Consider the following 18,851-nt stretch of genomic DNA (forward strand, 5'->3'; position numbering starts at 1 on the left):
TCCCATTGGTTCCTGATGCTAGTCACCCCATAAGATCCTGCTCTCCTATTGATCAGCATCTACCCCTTGTGCTTTATGTATTTATTGGTAAAAGGATGCTGTAAATTGAAAAACTTATTCATGCAATACATTTAATAAAAAAAAAACATTAGGTTAGAATAAAGAATAGAAATGAATGGTTATTATACTGTTTGGTAGTTTCAGTAGTTGAAGAGAGATAATGAAAATTTATGGCTTACTGACTAGGAAAAGTGATTGCTTGGCGATCATTTCATACTCGTAAGTGCTGGATGTAAACAGAAGTTTGGAAGCTTTTTTTTTTTTTTGTTTATTATAGTTAATGGTTACTTAATAATTATTTGAAATGAGTACATGCAATACATTTAATAAAAAAAATTGTGAATTTGATATCATAAAATATGAAATAAATCAGACTGCTATCATCGAAGCCAACAAATACGTATTTTTTAGAATTCTTCTTCTGTTTTAATATTACGTTATGTATGTTTCATTATAGCTGTCAGTAACTCGGTATCTCCATTAGGTAAAGATAGAATAAAGAATAGAAATGAATGGTTATTATACTGTTAGGTAGTTTCATTAGTTGAAGAGAGATACTAATGAAAATTTATGGCTTACTGTGTCCTAGGAAAAGTGATTGCTTGGCGTTCGTTCGGTACTAGTAAGAGCTGAATGTAAAAAAACGATTGGAAGGTTTTTTTTATTGTTTGTTTGTGCATTATAGTTAATGATTAATTAATAGTTATTTGAAATGAGTACATATTGATTATTTATACATTTTATTGGCATATTCTAAGCTTTTAGCTTCTTAGGTTTAGATGTCAGAATCATACACTAGGCTACAGTAGCAACTGCTAACATTGCCTAGGCTTATTGCTAAGGGACATATGCTAAAGTCCTAATATATGCAGTAAAAATGGGGTTGAACATTACAAGCAGTTGAATATTACTCAAGTATGTACAGTATTTTGCCTTTTTGGAGTCATATTTCTTCTGTCGGATCGGCGTCGTGTTCTAGGCCTGGAAATATGATTTACTGGGGTGTTTTTGTAGGGCTTGGAACGGATTAGGCATTTTACATGTAAAATGCGGTTCAAGATACGAAAAACTCATGATATGAAGGCCGCCTCGGAATGGATTAATTTCGTATCTCGAGGTACCACTTACATAAATTTTATGCTTGAGAGAAAACTAACATTATCACCTAATTTTTTCAAATTCGATGAACAACTGTACACGGTACCACAGTATTTTGGCATTTTGTTGAATAACAGCAGTGTCACTACGGTAAAACACGAGACCTTCTATTTAGTGAAAAAAGGGCAGTACATGATTTCCTGAGTCATCAGCCTGATCTGTAAACGTATAAGAACTCAGTAGTCTGAGCTGTGATAAACAAGGTTTGGTGGCTCTACCCTGATGTCATGATCTGGGATGAGCGGGTTGTAACACATTTTGTGCCTCCCGTGAGTTGACCTCCCTTTCTATGGACCTTGCAGTATTCTTACCATATTGTGTATTATTTGAAAGCGAAAATGAAGTTGGCATTTTTTTTTCCTTTTTACAAAGTGCATTTACACAGTATATTTTGTTACAAATACGGGAAAATAAGCCAGCTAATTCGCCTTTTCATCATGTATGATGGTTGCTGTTCACTGAGATATTTAGTGTTCACGGTTATGTGACATCGACAGGGAAGGGAGAGTAAGGGTAGAGTAGCTATTTTATATCTGTATAGTTTTATCTGACTTTATTCAGCAGGGCCCTGGCTCTATTATTCTGGATAATTGAAGTATTACAGTAGAATGTACTTATGTAAAAACACACCAAAAATATAAGTAACCCAAAATTCTTCATATTTATAGATACCAATTGAAAAAAAACCGAGGGAGAGGGAGAGAGCGATCATAAAAGGCAAGCAAACACATTGTCAGTGTATAGTTTATCTTGTAATGCATACACATCTATATACACTATAAAGATGCATACATACTGAAAAATTTTAAGAACTACATTACCCGTAATGCATAAAGTACAGGTCTGTCCTGCATTAAGAAATGCCAATAAACGTGATATACAAGAAAGAGAGAGAGAGAGAGAGAGAACAAACAGTAAAGCCATATTTCTTCCTAACTAATGCACAAAGAGGAGGAACGTTTGCCACAGACGTGCATGTGTTTTTTTTAACCATCCACCCTCAAGGAACAGCTGGGCAAGTGTTGGTCAATGCGAGTGTATACAATCATTTAGTCACCATCCATAATCACAAATATGAAATGCCTAAGTCGTGTGCATGCATGCATTCATTCAGTGTCCAATACCTCTAACATATTAAATGGGTTATTCAGTAAGGATGGAGGTTGCCTACTTGGGTACCCTTAATTTAAAGTCCAATTCTCATCATACTTTCCCGGTTTCTCATTTATGTTAAGTACAAAATATTATGTATTTTCACTGGATTTGGGTGTGTTCGTTAAGAAGCAAAATCCTTTTGGCTGAGGTGTCAATATGTGTGTGTGTGTGTGTATATGTGTATATGTATATATATATATATATATATATATATATATATATATATATATATATATATATATATATATACATATATAAAGTATGTATGATTATAAAAACAGGGTGTTTCGAAATTAGAGGCCCCCTCCCTCTACAGCATAAACTAATATTGATATTGACAAAAACAAAAGTAATTCAGAACAGGTATTTAAGTTTCTCTCTGAGTATTTAATTTTTCGTGTGGCCTCCATCTGCCTGTACCACACAACCTGCATTCTAGAGGGGTATGATTTCAGCAAATCACAAAAAAGCTGAGACTTAAACTCCATTTCCCTGAGCACTTTGGTCACCTCTCTTCGCAGGTCGTCAAGGCTTGGTATACCATCATAGTTCACTGTGCACGCTTCAACACGATCCTCTAAGATACTACCAATGTTTTCACACACATAAAGGTCAGGAGAGCTACCTGGAAATTCACTTGACGAGAAGAAATCGATATCACTGTTTTGAAGCAGTTCCTTGGTCTGAAGAGCCTTGAAACATGGTGCCTTATCATGCAAAAATGTGACTTCTTCAACAGGTAACACATTTTCAGGATCTCTGAGGAAAGGAAATACTCCACCAGTAAGCACAGTTTCTCTGAAGTATTTGCCATTCCATGACTGTACTTTTTCTTTGATGTGCCGCACTATCCATTTGGCTGTGAAACAGAAAAATTCCCAAACATTCAGGAAATCTCACAACTTGGCGATAGCACATATCATCGCTGATATCATCAAACTTTGCAGCCCAAGTGATACCATTTTTATGATTTGGCTTCCTGACTGTGTAAATGAAGAATTCATCTGATGCGGCAACATGGAGAAAAGTCAGCTTCATCCTAATCTTTAAGAAATGAACCACAAAAAAATGCTAGGTCTTCTCTCTGTTGCTGAGTGATGTTGGGCTTGCTGATAACATGAAATGGATTGATACCAGATTTTTTCAACTCACGATAACAGCACTATAACTTCTCTTCTTTCCCCTATTTGTTTCTAGTTCAAGTACCAATTTATGTCAAGACTTTCTTGGTCTACCCACTGCCTACGCTATGATGTCTTTTGACTCCTGAAAAAGGACTTCAGGCCTTCCAAGATTCTCACTCTTTGCAATGACAGTCATTTGGATTTTTATTCCAGTTTCTTTTAACAAAGGATTAATCTCTTTTAATGTATTTAGCTATCCAGGAACGTGAAATGAAGGATGCGCCAGCATCCCTGGCCTCTCTAAAGGTTATAGCCCGGATTCGGTCAATCCATCTTATTTCCTCCAAGTAGTTAGCCAAGGCTGTATCTAACTCCGTCACTCAGTCTGAAAATACAAATGTAAAATGAAAAATAGCTTAATAGAAACTTAAGATAATGTACTTGGAGATGGGCTATAGCAGAAAACTTCATAACATTACATTTGTTCTGTGGAGGGGGGAGGGCCTCTAATTTCGAAACACCCAGTACATATACTATATATATTATAATAGATATTATAAATACAATATCAGAACCAATACGTAAGGAATGGAACCCCCGCCAATAACCAGGAACTGCCTGCATTTTAGCTTTCACACACAGCTCTGAGCCATATATTTTAAAGGGTAATGTTTTAAGATGACTGAAATGATATTCAAAGCGTTTTAGGATAACATTTTAAGGTATACTTTTGTTTGAACTATTAAAATAAGCAGTTATAAGCATTCTAGTTTAAGGTAGGCACTCAGTTCGCTCCCTTTCTCTCCCTCTCCATGACAACAGATACTGGCTGGAAGGAGCCAATCACACAGTAGGGTATCAAGTTTCCTCGATGCTGATTGGCTTAACATAGGCAATAGCAGTTACATAGCATTTTTAGACGGGGGTTCCAATATATCGCGAATTTTCGGTATTCGCAGGGTGTGTGGTCTCTAACCCCTGCGAATAAAGGGGTCCACTGTGCCTGTGTGAGTGATATATATCTATATACATACATACATATATATATATAATATATATATATATATATATATATATATATATATATATATAATTACCTCAATTAACCACATATGCAGTGTCCGTAACTCTTCATTATCTACATGCAACTGCAACCACCCACAAAATATACACGAATACATCTAATGAACTGAATAAATGAACATTTAACAACAATCTTAACTTTATCGAAAACGCTTGTTAGCATATGGAAGATGGAGAGGAGGGGAGAGGGAGGAGGAGAGGTTATTGTTTGGGAGGGAAATCTCCCTCCAGAAGGACTTCAGGTATCAAGGACCTATCGGGGTTACTTACTTCGTTTTTTACTGTCACTATCTCAGGTTACTTCCCCTCTTCGGTTTTTACTGGCACTAAGACCAACTTGAGAGTTACTGGACCCCTGTTGCACAACAAAATTGGTGTTTCTTTAAACTTTGCCTACAGTTAAACATGGCATTGTCATTTAATAAGTTAAAAGACACAGATTACAAGTCCTTTGTTGGGATGATAATTACATCATTCAACTTTGCACGCAAATCTTTAATTCTTGAAGTAGGCACATTATGTACGCCCATTTATTTTCTGAATCTTTCAAACCAGCCTCTGCTGGCCTTAAGTTTACTAACAGTAGCGCTGGTTGTATGCATTTTCTTACTCAGATCGGCATGCAACTTCTTCCAACACTTTGCAACGAGTTCTTTCTGAAATTTTAGTGTTTCTCGCCTTTTTTTACAGAAGGGCTAGTACTTGGAACTTTCTTTAGCCCCATGATGGCTTGTTTAGCAGTTGCACTTTAATAAAAATGCACAAAAAGGACAAAAACACTGGACACAAAAGCAGAATGGGTCACGAAAGAAGATGGGATACCTTGTTCTGGCACTCGATACGAGGCCCGGTCATGCACTGGACCCCAGACGAAGCATTTCCAAGTGTACAAAAACTGAGGAAATGTACGATAACCAAGACAAAATTTCGTAGGGGAAAAAAAAAACCAGAAAGGTACAAAAAGATGCATGTACGAAAACCTAAGTTTAACTGTATAATGTGTGTGTGTGTATATATATATAATATATCTATATATATCTATATATATATATATATATATATATATATATAGATATATATATATATATATTATATATATAATATATATATATATATATATATAGTAGCCCTGTAAAATGTATTTTTTTTTTATATTTTGGGGGTCTGGAATGCATTAATTCTATTTACAGTATTCCTATTGGGAATTATTGTTTCGGTTTTCGTGGATGGTTCCAGAACAGATTACATACGAAAACCGAGGTTCTCTGTGTGTGTGTATATGTATGTAGGTATGTATGTGTGTTTGTTGTATATATATCTATATATATATATATATATATATATATAGATATATATATATATATATATACATACACACACACACACACACAGAGGAACCTCGGTTTTCATATATAATCTGTTCTGGAACCTTCCACGAAAACCAAAACATACAAAAACCGAAACAATAATTCACATTAGAAATAATGTAATTAGAATTAATGCATTCCAGACCCCCAAATTATTTAAAAAAAATACATTTTACAGGGAATAAACAGTTTTAAACAGAATAGAATGATAAATAAATACAAATGAATAACAACATTAATAATGAACATTTAACATCACTCTTACCTTAATGAAATACGGTTGTTAGCATATGGAAGACGGAGAGGATGGGCGAGGGAGAAGAGATTACTGTTTGGAAGAGAATCCCCCTCCAGAAGGACTCCAGGGATCATGAACACTTTTGGGGTTACTTCTCTACATCTTTTAGTGGCATTGTCTGATGTTACTTCCCCACTTTGTTTTTTACTGGCACTAGGATCAGCCTGAGTCACTGACCCCTGCTGAATAAAAAAAAAAACTGTCCAGAGACATTTGTCTCTGACATATCTTTAAAATTTGCCTGAAATGGTACAAAGTGTTATCATTAAACATGTTAGCAACATGGAACAAAATTTCGCACATCACTCCACTTTGCAAACATTTCTTTGATCATTGTTGCTGTTCTGGCTGAAGGTCTTGCAGCTCCTCAGTGGTTAGCTCTTCCCTGTGGGCATCCACTAGCTCTTCCACGTCCTTGTCACTCACATCCAAGCCCATGGACTTCCCAAGGCACACGATAGATTCCACAACAGGCGTAGGGTCGTCGGGGTCAGCCTCTAACCCCTCGAAATTCTTCTCGAGGTAACACTCTGGCCACAATTTCCTCCACGCAGAGTTCATGGATCAGGAAGCCACTCCCTGCCAAGCCTTGGATGTAAGGCTTATGCAATTAAAAATGTTGAAGTGATCCTTCCAGAGCTCTCTTAGGGTCAGTTCAGTGTCTGAGGTCACTTCGAAGCACCTCTGAAACAGTGCCTTAGTGTACAGTTTCTTGAAGTTCGAGATGATTTGCTAGTCCATGGGCTGGATGAAGAGGAGTGGTATTAGGGTGTAAGAACTTCATGGTGATGAATTTAAATTCATCCAACAACTGGTCTTCCAAGCAAGGAGGATGCTCATGAGCATTGTCCATTACGAGGAGGCACATGAGGGGCAATTGATTTTCTTGCAAATATTTTTTTCATACTAAGGCCAACACTTCATTGACCCAGTCGACGAAAATTTGTCTTGTGACCCATGCTTTCTTATTGGCCTTCCACATCTCAAGAAATTTATTTTTGATGACGTTCTTCTTAAACACTCAGGGAGTTTTAGAGTGATAGACCAGTAGGGGTTTCACTTTGAAATCCCCACTGGCATTCCCACAGAACAAGCGAGTTAGCCTGTCTTTCATAGGCTTGTGCCCTGGCAATGAACTTTCCTCCTGCGTGATGTAGGTCCGTCTTGGCATTTATTTTCCAGAACAGGCTTATCTCATCACAATTGAAGACTTGCTGTGGGAGGAATCTTTCAGCCTCAAGATACCCCTTGAATTCACCAATGAATTCTTCAGTGGCCTGCTTATCTGAGCTCGCAGCCTCCCCATGCCATATGGCACTATGGATGCCTGTACGCTTTCTAAATTTTTCAAACCAGCCTCTGCTGGCCTTAAAATCACTAAGAGAATCACTTGTTGATGGCATTTTCTTACTTAAATCTCTATGCAGCAACCTTGCTTTCTCACAAATGCTTATATCAGACACACTATCCCCCACTAGCTATTTTTTGTTGGTCCACAACATTAACTTTTCAACGTCTTCCACTAGTTGCAATCTCTGCTTTGATAGCAACGTGACCCCTTTCGAAACATCAGCTGCCTTTATTTCATCTTTCTTTGCCAGGATAGAGCTGATTGTAGACAAAGACTTGCCATACATCCTGGGAAGATCAACAACAAATGTCCCACTTTCATACTTCGCTACAAGCTTTTTCTTAAATTCAATTATATTCCTGACATTTTTTAGTAACGGGATGGCACTTGCTGCTTTCTTGGGCCCCATGATGACACTTTGCAATGAGTTTATGACAAACTTATTCCACTAAACACAAGGAACACATGCGGTGATGCAGACTACTCACGCGGAGATGCTTGTTCAATGAGAAACAAAGCCAGAATAGATCAAGGGAGAAGTTTTTGGACAAAGTCTACGGAAACCAAAACGTACGATATGGGAGGCATATGGAAACCGAGGTTCCACTAATATATATATATATATATATATATATATATATATATATATATATATATATATATAAGTATACAAATAAGTATACAAATATATATATATATATATATATATATATATATATATATATATATATATCGAGCTACAATGTCCTTTAATATCTAATTCGCTCTACCTCGGATCGGAATTAATATATTTTCATATATGCTTAACCGAAGGGGAATTTTTTCTCGATAATAGATTTGCCTGGACCAGGGCGCGAACCTATGGATCCTTTCAAACCCAGGAACGTCAGTGAAGCTTTTCCTACTACACCACTCGCGGTGGTGTAGTAGGAAAAGCTTCACTGACGTTCCTGGGTTTGAAAGGATCCATAGGTTCGCGCCCTGGTCCAGGCAAATCTATTATCGAGAAAAAATTCCCCTTTGGTTAAGCATATATGAAAATATATTAATTCCGAGGTAGAGCGAATTAGATATTAAAGGACATTGTAGCTCGATATATGTATATGAATCACGGAAATGTGATATGACTTATATATATATATATATATACATAATAATATATAATATATATAAACATACATATATATACAAATACAGGCTGTCTGCGGTTCTCGGTGTGTCTAGCGACAAAAATCGCCGATTTTCAGTTATCGTCACGCTGTCATCAGAACAGAACCCACTCCCCCAATAACCACGGACTGCCTGTGTATAAATATATATATATATTATATTACATTATATATATATATATATATATATATTATATATATATATATATATATATATATATATATATATACACACACACACATATATATGGGATATCTTTCCACTATTAATAATATTTTGAGTCTCAGCCACGAAAAACTTAATTTTTCTATTCTGAATCAAACATATATGTATTATCTAATATATCTAATATATGAATGAATAATCAGCATTCAATTTTTGAGCCACTCGATCATTCGAAAGGTGAAAACTTCCTGATTATGAACAACTGGGGTGCAAAGCTAGACTTTTCTAAATGTACATAAAAATAATTCGAATGTTAGTATTTGCAATTTAATGAATTAATAAAATTAGCGAGCTAACATCTCTCAGTGAGCCAACAATAATTGGCAAAAGTACACCAAGCAGTAATAATACTTGGTACATGTATGTATGCATGTTATCTTTGACAAGCCTGGATAGGGATGGCTGGAGTAGGAAGGGCATCCATGTATAAAACATCAGCCAAGTTAAGTTAGGAAAGAGTTGTTCAATGACTGGTAAAAACAGAAAAAGTTCATAAAAAACCGTGACATAGAATTGTACTGAGCAGCTACAGGAGGATATTATCAGAGGTTTACTTCTCTCGTAAAACTATACATCCTTTAATTTAGCCCATTTCCTTTGATTCAATCAAATACAAATTAATAGCATTTTAGGCATAACATACTCCCACACCTTATTAATGTAACTTGCTCTTTCTTGGGTACATAACACTTACCCAGATTTTGTGATGGATTTCCTGGCAGGAAAAAAAAAAAAAAAAAGTCTTAAACAAGCAATCTATATAGATACAGCTTCATTGTCAAGCCTCATCCAGTGTAATGTACACAGAATTATAGTTCATTTAAAAACTTCTTTGGGAACTAAATTTTAAATATTTTTCTAATTACCTCTAATATCAAATGGGATTATTTTCTTTCAACAGTTGCTATTGTATTTCTCAAATTACAGACTTGTAAAAACTTTTCAGTGTAGTGAATGTATATTCTGTTATAATAAATGTGCCATCGTATAAATGTAATTTCAATTGTCCTTCTGTTGCAAATTATTTAGTGAGCTACCACAAACCACCAAAATGGAATGCTGACAAAATAAAAGTTCTCTTTTTAATAATTCAGTGTTAAGGGATGCAGACTGAATATGCATTCACAGCTGAGACAAGGTTACATCAAGACCTTCCACAATATTTAATCATTTATTATGAATATATTATTAAATAATCTTAAATTATGGCAAAAACTGATCCCTGATATATTTGAAAAAATAATTAGATTAAAATGAGTAAAAGAATTACTGTATGCATGGCTACCTTCTCATTATTTACCTATATCATGATTTAAAAATCAACACAATGTACAATTTTTTAGTCGCAAAATACGAGTACAGTGATCAAAACAGACACCTGGTTATCATGCAGCTATGTTGAAAAATATTAAGAAACAGGTAAACATGATTTAACAAAGATATTTTTCAATGTTACAATGCCAAGTTTTGCAGATTCACTACTACATTAAAACTAAAGCAAATACTTGCCATGAGCTTATCCATCATTTCATTTTTCAATTAGGGTAACAGAAGAAAACACATTAGTACTGTAATTTAATATACATATTATACTAATGATAAATCTACATCTGGGTATATCTTCACTAAACATAGTATCCACGTAATTCATCACTAAAAACCACTTTATTTGCCAGATTTTCAAAATGACAAATTTTTAATCAATCTGTATCTTTCATAGCTAACAAACCCGAGGTCTTAACAGTGGGATAAATCTTCTGGCGCCAGCTGGAAACCAGTTAAAACAATAAAAGATTGTAAATTCAAGGAATCTGTGGCATCTGGCATTCGATGCGTAGTTGAGGTGAAAGCAAATCGAGAGAGTGCACCACCTGAACCCAGTGAAGCATGTCTTTCTTCCAACCCAGGATGAAACGTAAGATGGGTGGCTAGAGGTGAGAAGGTAACGTTAAGACCTCAGGTTTGTTAACTAAGAAAAATACAAATTGATTAAAAATTTGTCATTTATTCATACGCGGAAATGACCATTGGTCATAATAATAGGATAGACTCATACTTGGAGGGAGGTATGAGAATCCTGAACCGACTGGAGGTTCGGCACACTTTACCATTCTTCTTGGAAATGAGATTGCTAAAGAAGACCTGAGCCTTTGAGGTGTTAGATATTTGGATATCTACCGTTCAGTCCACTGGGTTCAAATACAATGAAAAATGACCAGATTCATTGCACTCATGGAAGTTCAAAAGTACTATATCTGTTCAGGCAACAAACCATGTTGGCCACAAGAAACAGGTTTGCCAGCACTCCTCACTCACCTTGCTGGAGAGAGGCGTTTAAGCTACTTAGAAGCAGATTTGCATGTTGCATGAAACATGAAAATTGTTGTAACGTATGGCTGCAACACTCACCTGCATCAAGCCAGTTCCAGAGTATGATGTGTCTTATTCTTCCAACTGCCCGCAGGAATGAAGAAAGGAGAAAGAGAAAGAAAAGAGGCCAGTCAACTCCCTCATTCCCTACTATTCACAATCATCTTAGGCAAGATAGAAGCTGTCCCACAAGGGGCACTGGATGAGTCACACTTGTTGAGCAGCCACCACTGGACCCTAGGAAAACGTATCCAAGAAAGTGAAAGTGGTTTGAGGCAGTCATAAACCAACATTCAAAACCTAAGAACAGATAAGTACTTTAAAATGCCACCCTGAACCATGAGTACAGATTTGACAAAGGTAAATCATATGAAAAAGGCGAGTGGCAGACTTGAACAGAGGAGAGGCCTTTGCCTTGTGTGGTGTTGGAGCCATGATGCTGACACAGTAACTTTCACCCCAACACCTGACCACATTCCTAATCATACTTTTTCTTTGCTTCCTATCGTCACCATGAGTTTGATTTGCTTATGCTGACTATCAGTCTCTTCTCTTCTCCATTTCACTCGTCCACTTTTCCAACATTTTCATAATCTCTTTTTTTACATACTACTGTTAACACCAAGTCATCTACTTTAGCAACTCCCAGAGAACCCCTTTTCTGCACTCCTTTGTAGATTTGTCCATTAATATGGTAAACAGCAACAAGCTTAACATTTAGCCTACATTTTATTTTGTTCTTTACTCTAGATCAAATGTTATGGTAAAGTAATCTTTCTGGTACCCTCTGCCTTCAAAATCACCTTCATTTATTTGTATTAGTGATGCTTTTTTTTTTCAATAACAAACACAGTAAGTGATGTATCTTTCATATGTGTGGTACCTTTCTTAGCTGCCTCATTACAAATATTGCTTCTGCAGCTGGTCTCGCTGGTAAGAAGCCAATTTGATTAAAACTTTTTCTCAACATCTTTTCCAGTATTTTTATAGCATGCTCAAGCAGTTTTATTCCTCTGTAATTTCTGAATTACAATGCAACCTATTATTCCACAATGTACCATTTCTGCATGGATATTTTCCCACTATTCTGTTCATATCTCATCTGTTATCAGGTCTTTATATATCCTAGTAAGCACATAGATTCCTGGTTCTCCAGCTGCTTTCATGAAGTCATTTGTTATCCTGGAAGTTCCTAGTGCTTTTTAATTTTCCATCTTCCTAATCGCGTTTTTAACACCGTCTGTTATGTTCTGTATTTGCTCTTCTATTATGCCAACTTCATTCAGTTCAAGGTAATTTTCTTCACTCAAAATGATTTCAAAATACAGCCTCTTCTTGATCTAGTGATCCAGTACCTCTTCAAGTGTCAATGTGTTAATTACAGTGGTCCCCCATATTTGCCAGGGATATGCACCAGAATCCCCCCTACCCACCCCCACGAATAGTTAGAATCAACAAATAGTTGGAACTTCTATAAAAACGTTGAAAACAGCCTATTTTGGTGGGTAAGACTCACGAAAACCCCACTACAAATTTTTGTACCTGGTTTTTTTTAATAGTTTTATCACAAAAAGTGCATTTTATGATTAAATTAATAAGGAAACAAACAAGAGATTTCCAGATAATTCTCATAGAAAAAGACCACAAATAGGTGAATTTCCTGCAAATAATGGGTAGATATGGTCCACAGAGAAATCCGCGAATCCATGAGTTCACGAATCTGGAGAACGTGAAAACGGGGGACCCACTGTATGTCTCTCACATCTTCGCTCAACCATCTGGCTATCTTGAATGTTTTCTCTTTCCCCTCTGCTATGCTGAGCTTCCGATTCTGTTTGGCCCCTCACGTCACTTGCCCTTTAACCCCAAACCTTTCAGTTTCTCTCTTTCCCTATATGTCTTTATCCTCTTCCCCGCTTGTCCTCTGCAAGAGATTCAAGAAGGTTTCTTTCTTCGAATGCACTTTGTATGGTTCTCTCTCTAAATTCCTGACATTCCACCACATGCTGTACTACTAATGTCATTTGTATGCATTCTTTCAGCAATCCACCATCATTTTGATTCTAATTTTGTTTTCTTTTTCTCACTGATCCTTGTTTATTTCATTTTACAGGGTTCAAGCTTCTATCTGGCTCTTCTTAATCTCTATTTCTCACTATTATAGCACACCTTTTCTAGGACGCAATCCACACTTTCATGATAATGAAGTCATTCTATATTTTATCTTTTCCACCCTTGTATGCTATCAAATTCTCTTGTGGCTTTTTAAACACTGGTTAAGCAACCTCAAGATCTTTTCTCTCCATAATAATGTCAAAACCAGCTCAGCTCATTCCTATCATTTAGGATTTTAGCATATATATCCCATATGAAATAGCATTTGTCACTGCATCTGCCATCACTTTCCCAAAATCTCAATGTCCTTTTTCTAGTCTTCCTGGCTGTCATGAGTAACCAGAAATCACAATTACCCTTTTTTTCTAAAATCATCTTAATCTTCACTATTCTCTTATTTGTTCACCCTACTTCAATCATATCTACAACCACTTCATCCTGAAAAAGTAGGTTTACTTAATTTTGCCTTTTTCTCACGGTCATTCTACCAGAATCTGTATTTCTCTATTTTACTATGTACGGATTTTGTACCAGCTCCTTTATACTTTAACTTTTAAATAAAACATATCTCCCATGTTTCTACCTACCAGCAATTCCACCAATTCCCTGCTTTTTTTGCAATATTGTTCCCAAATTTATAGATCTCATTTTTAATGACCTTACCTTATTTCTGTATGAAATGAAATTCTTTACAATCCCACCTATTTTTATGCTGTTGGGAACAAGGGGAAACTTTGCTCCAGGAGCTAATTTTCTTACTTTGGAACTGACACCTTTTTACATGCTCTGTTTGCCCTTTACAAAAAACCTAACCCACACAATTTTATTTGGGCTTATGACTAGCTGTTGAATTAAATTTTTTAAAGTTTTACAAACTTCAGCCTGGAAATTTTGAAGATGAGGACAAAAAAGGAAAAAGTGTAGTATATCAAGGGCTGTCTAATGTGCCAGACTATTTTGTGTATGTGTGGAATAAAGGATGTGCTGTAATACTACGGGAAAGGGTTCCTACATGAAAACAATCTGGCCAGGCTTACAAGGGGTCTATTTTCTACTACCTGACGACTTATACCCATATAAACTGTACCGTATTTGCCGGCGTGTAAGACACACCCTTGCATAAGATGCATGCCTATTTTTACAATGCCTATTTTTACAAAGATATTTTGTGGGAAAAATAATTTTTCTAGTATGTTTCATCTTAAATTTATTGACAGATATTTTAATGTGATTTTGATGTTTAAATCTGATGTCATAACAGTGCCTTTATTGTTTTTCAGCCATGGGCTAGGACTCCATATGAAATTTACCATAAATAAACAATGTTACTTTATGGGAAACCACACCCCAAACTCTTACCTCTTTCTCAGGTTAACTGTATACATAGTTTTTTTTTATGTAGTATATGTTAACATGACTGGCCACCATGGTAACGTTATGATTTTGTTTAAATCCACTCATTGCAAATGGATGACAAGTGGATGAATGCTTTTTTGTTTATTTAGAGAATACCTGAATGTTTCCTAAAGGTAAAACTGTCCTTATATAATGTAAGACATCAGGTGTGAGTTATGTGTGCTTGGGAAGGAGGTACACCGAGATGATGTGTTTCCCTTAAAGATTAACTGCCAACGTTTTGATAAGAAAAATTGTGTAAGTTTCTGACAATAAACAGATAATCCAGCTTGTTTTCAATATTTCACTTTTATTAACACAATTTACCGCAATAACTAGGCTTCTGTTAATAGGCATATTATTAGCAACAATTTTTGTGCCTACCCAGTATGCTCTTAGCCTATGGCACTCTGTCTCCCATCCGTAATATGGCCACATTGGACGCGGGACAGTTTGTTTTTACAAATTTAAAAATAAAAAAGCATGTTTAATGCGCCAGCAAATACAGTAAATTTTCATATGAAAATTCTATATTTGATACTTACCTACTGTTGAAGATAGCTACTATATCTTCATGAGGGAAGGTGCAGTCAACAATCAAAATTAAAAAAATCGTAACTCTGATGTCCCAGATGACTGTCTAATTCATAGGTTCTTTGCCAGGTGCCTCAAATATTTTAGTCCTCATCAGAATTCTTCTTGACAATCCACTGAGTTGTGGGGAGGATGGGAAAGTTGCACTTTTAACAGTAGGTAAATGTCCAAGTTAAGTATATCTTAGTTTAACCAGACCACTGAGCTGATTAACAGCTCTCCTAGGGCTGGCCCGAAGGATTAGATATTTTCACGTGGTTAGGAACCAATTGGTTACCTAGCAACGTGACCTATAGCTTATCGTGGAATCAGAACCACATTACATCGAGAAGTGAATTTCTATCACAAGAAATAAACTTCTCTGATTTCGCGTTGGTCGAGCTGAGAATCAAACTCGGACCACCAGATTGGTAGCCGAGCGTGAAGTCCACTCGTCCAACGGAAAACTTAGGTAAATGTCTAAATAAATATTTTATTATGAACATGTATGTACATAATTTGGAATGAATCTTTACTGATTCCCACTTTGAGAGAAGAATGGCAGGTCAGTGTAGCTAAAAATCATTGGAGAAGACTAGCTACTTTTTTACTTTACCAGATGTTTGCATAGGTTCAAGGTCCTTCAGACTGCTAAGAGTTCGAGATTATGGGTATGAAACAACTTCTTTAATCCCGATCTGGCTATGACTGCCTTCAATGAGAGAGATGCAACTTCTTACCTGAGAAACTTTTTCTAGTGATGACAGCAAGAAAGGAAAAATATCAGCGACATCAACACAGGAGGATAAGGGAGGCAAAAAAAAGGAATGACATCACCCTCCCTGATAACTTCCACTACCTTGAGTTCTAAGACTTGTCAGCCACTCAAAAAGGCCTGCAGACAACCTCCTATATGAAACAGAGTTGTACAGGTCACTATTTTATCAGGTTGAGAGGAGCTTTGCCCTTACTGAATCTTTAAGAGGAACCGTGATAGCTTCAATAAGGAGGAAGTACAGTAGAAAAAATGGATGAGTCTTTGGAGATGAACCAGGAGAAGGTGCAGGCATTGTACTCTTCATGGCTGAATTCTAGGACTGCTTCAAGAAATCATGGTTCTCTGGAGCGAGAAAACCCTCCCAAACTGCCTAAAGAAGGAAAAATTAAAGTGTTGTTAAAGTGATGAGTCTAGAATTAGAGCCAGCTTCTGAAAAAATTCTACCTTCAAGGTAAGATAACAAGTGCACTTCTCTCTTAAATACAGTGTTGGTAAAAATATAAGAAATCTCCCTGGAGGCATCTGAGATGGCTTCACCTAGGCAAGTCAAAAGCTCCAACGATGCCTCTAAATTCTTAATCATCAAGAGTCAAGTATGCCTGTCTGATGGCTTCTCGTATCCAAAAAGAGATAGTATTCTACGACACCTCTTTCTTTGTACATTCTGTGCTAACAAAAAGTCTGTGGCAACCTGGCCTAAGGTGCCGTGTCCTTTTAAGATAGCAATGCAGGGCCTAGACAGGACACAACAAAAGCTCTTGAGCATCACCACCCACAAAGTCATTCAGTGATGGAATGGAAAATGAAGTGAACCTATCATCATGCACAAAGGGATTTTGGGTCTTGGCCATGAATTTTGGGACAAATTCAAAGGACACCAAATCCCAACCCCACATCATCTTCCAAAGCACCGCCTCTTGGACGCCTCCGACTCTGCAATAAAAGACAATGATGAAAAAATGCCTCCTCCCTCTCGGGAATCAAATTAACTTCCGAAGAAGAAGGGGCGACATACAAAAATCAGCCCGAGGGCCTCCTGATACTTCCAACGACGAATGGATGAAAGAAAAGGAAGGGGACAAAGGCACAATGCTACTATGGGGTGTGATCGCAGCAGGAGATGAAGCATCAGGAAGAGGAGAAGGAAGAGTACACACTCTACGATGCTCTCTCTTGCTATAAAACTACTTTCACTGCTCTTTAGGCCATGCACAGCATTCTGTGCGAGGATACATTATTGTACAAAGATTAGAGCGACACCTTCTACAAGTGATGTGGGGGTCGGTCACAGCCGAAGCCAAAAAACAAGAACACGGATAACCTGGAGTTTCGGGGCACAAACATTGACAAGACCGAGAAGGAGCAGAAGAAGCCATAAAAACAGCACACTAAACATAATCAAAACAGACAATGGACCGGGTAAAGGCTGAGAGAAGTCAACCACAACTCTCGCCCAGGTGGTTAAGAAAAGACTGACGCGGTGGTGTAGATGCGTGGTCCTTGACCACTCTTCACCTGATATATGCACGTGTTGGCAGATCTCACAAGATTCCTTGCTTTCATCTGCGATTTAACCGGATCCATCTAGGTGCTAGAAATTATCCTGTTGTTAAGACCAAAGGTTTGTTCGCGTATGAACAAAAAATCCTTTAGCAAATGAGCCAAATGCTTAACAGATGAAGACAAAGGACACATAAGAAAAAGAAGTAGAAAGATGTTGGAGGATGCAGAATAACCTCACACACAGAACCAATCCAATTCTCTGGATGTGAACTATTCCAAATGTCACAGGGTAGTACTAAGCTTGGGCTGCAGACAGGCAAGACCACTGATACCTTTCCTCTCAAATGGGATAGCCAAAAAGTGTGCACACCATGGGGAAATGTAGACTGGTTACTAAAACCTAATTCAGTAAAATTAACATTCTGTTCTAACATTAGAATATGCTTTTCCTGAACCAAAGGGGATGAAGGTGGAACGGAGGCTGTAGGTTTAAGTAAAAGCATAAGAGGAAGTGATGAGAGGATAGGGGACAGAGGAGGGCTATAAAGACATAAGGGAGCCAGTGATGAAGCAGGAAGGGAAGTGAAAGGTCTATTCCTGTACTAATTAATGGCTTCCACAATCAATTACTTTTTCCTTATATACTCTTCACAACTGGTTGACCTTACACTCCTGACCCCTGCAACCTGTACAAACTGTGTGCCTATCTAAAACTACAGAATACATTCTGTTAATGCAGAAAATATTCCTGCAAAACCTGATGTTTTTGGTCTTAATGTCAGTTGAAGACATCCTGAGAAAACAAAACAAAAAAAATACCCTAGTCTTGAAAAACAGCCATCAGCAAAGTTAGAAAATGTACCAACCACCATTCTGAATAAAAGAAAGACGAATTCTTATGAGGACTAAAACATTCAAGACACATCTGGTGGAAAACATTTTATCTAAATGGTCATTCAGAGCAAAAAAGTGACCTTTTTAAATTTAGAATGCAAACCATACCTGCCACCACAAAGATATGACTCTTTAACAATAGGTAGGATTCATTCAAAACAAATTATTTATAAGTTCATCAATTTTAATAACTTGCATATGTTATATTTTCCAAGACAATTCAAATCAAACT

At 36.8% G+C, this 18,851-nt stretch overlaps 1 protein-coding gene across 3 annotated transcripts in view; it reads left to right on the forward strand.

Annotated features, from left to right (window-relative positions):
- LOC135217747 (uncharacterized) overlaps positions 1 to 18,851 on the forward strand; it is a 135,144-nt gene that overhangs the window by 41,367 nt on the left and 74,926 nt on the right. The gene's annotated exons all lie outside the window — the stretch shown is intronic.

Source organism: Macrobrachium nipponense, chromosome 7 (assembly GCF_015104395.2).
Source record: "Macrobrachium nipponense isolate FS-2020 chromosome 7, ASM1510439v2, whole genome shotgun sequence".
Lineage (NCBI taxonomy): Eukaryota > Metazoa > Arthropoda > Malacostraca > Decapoda > Palaemonidae > Macrobrachium > Macrobrachium nipponense.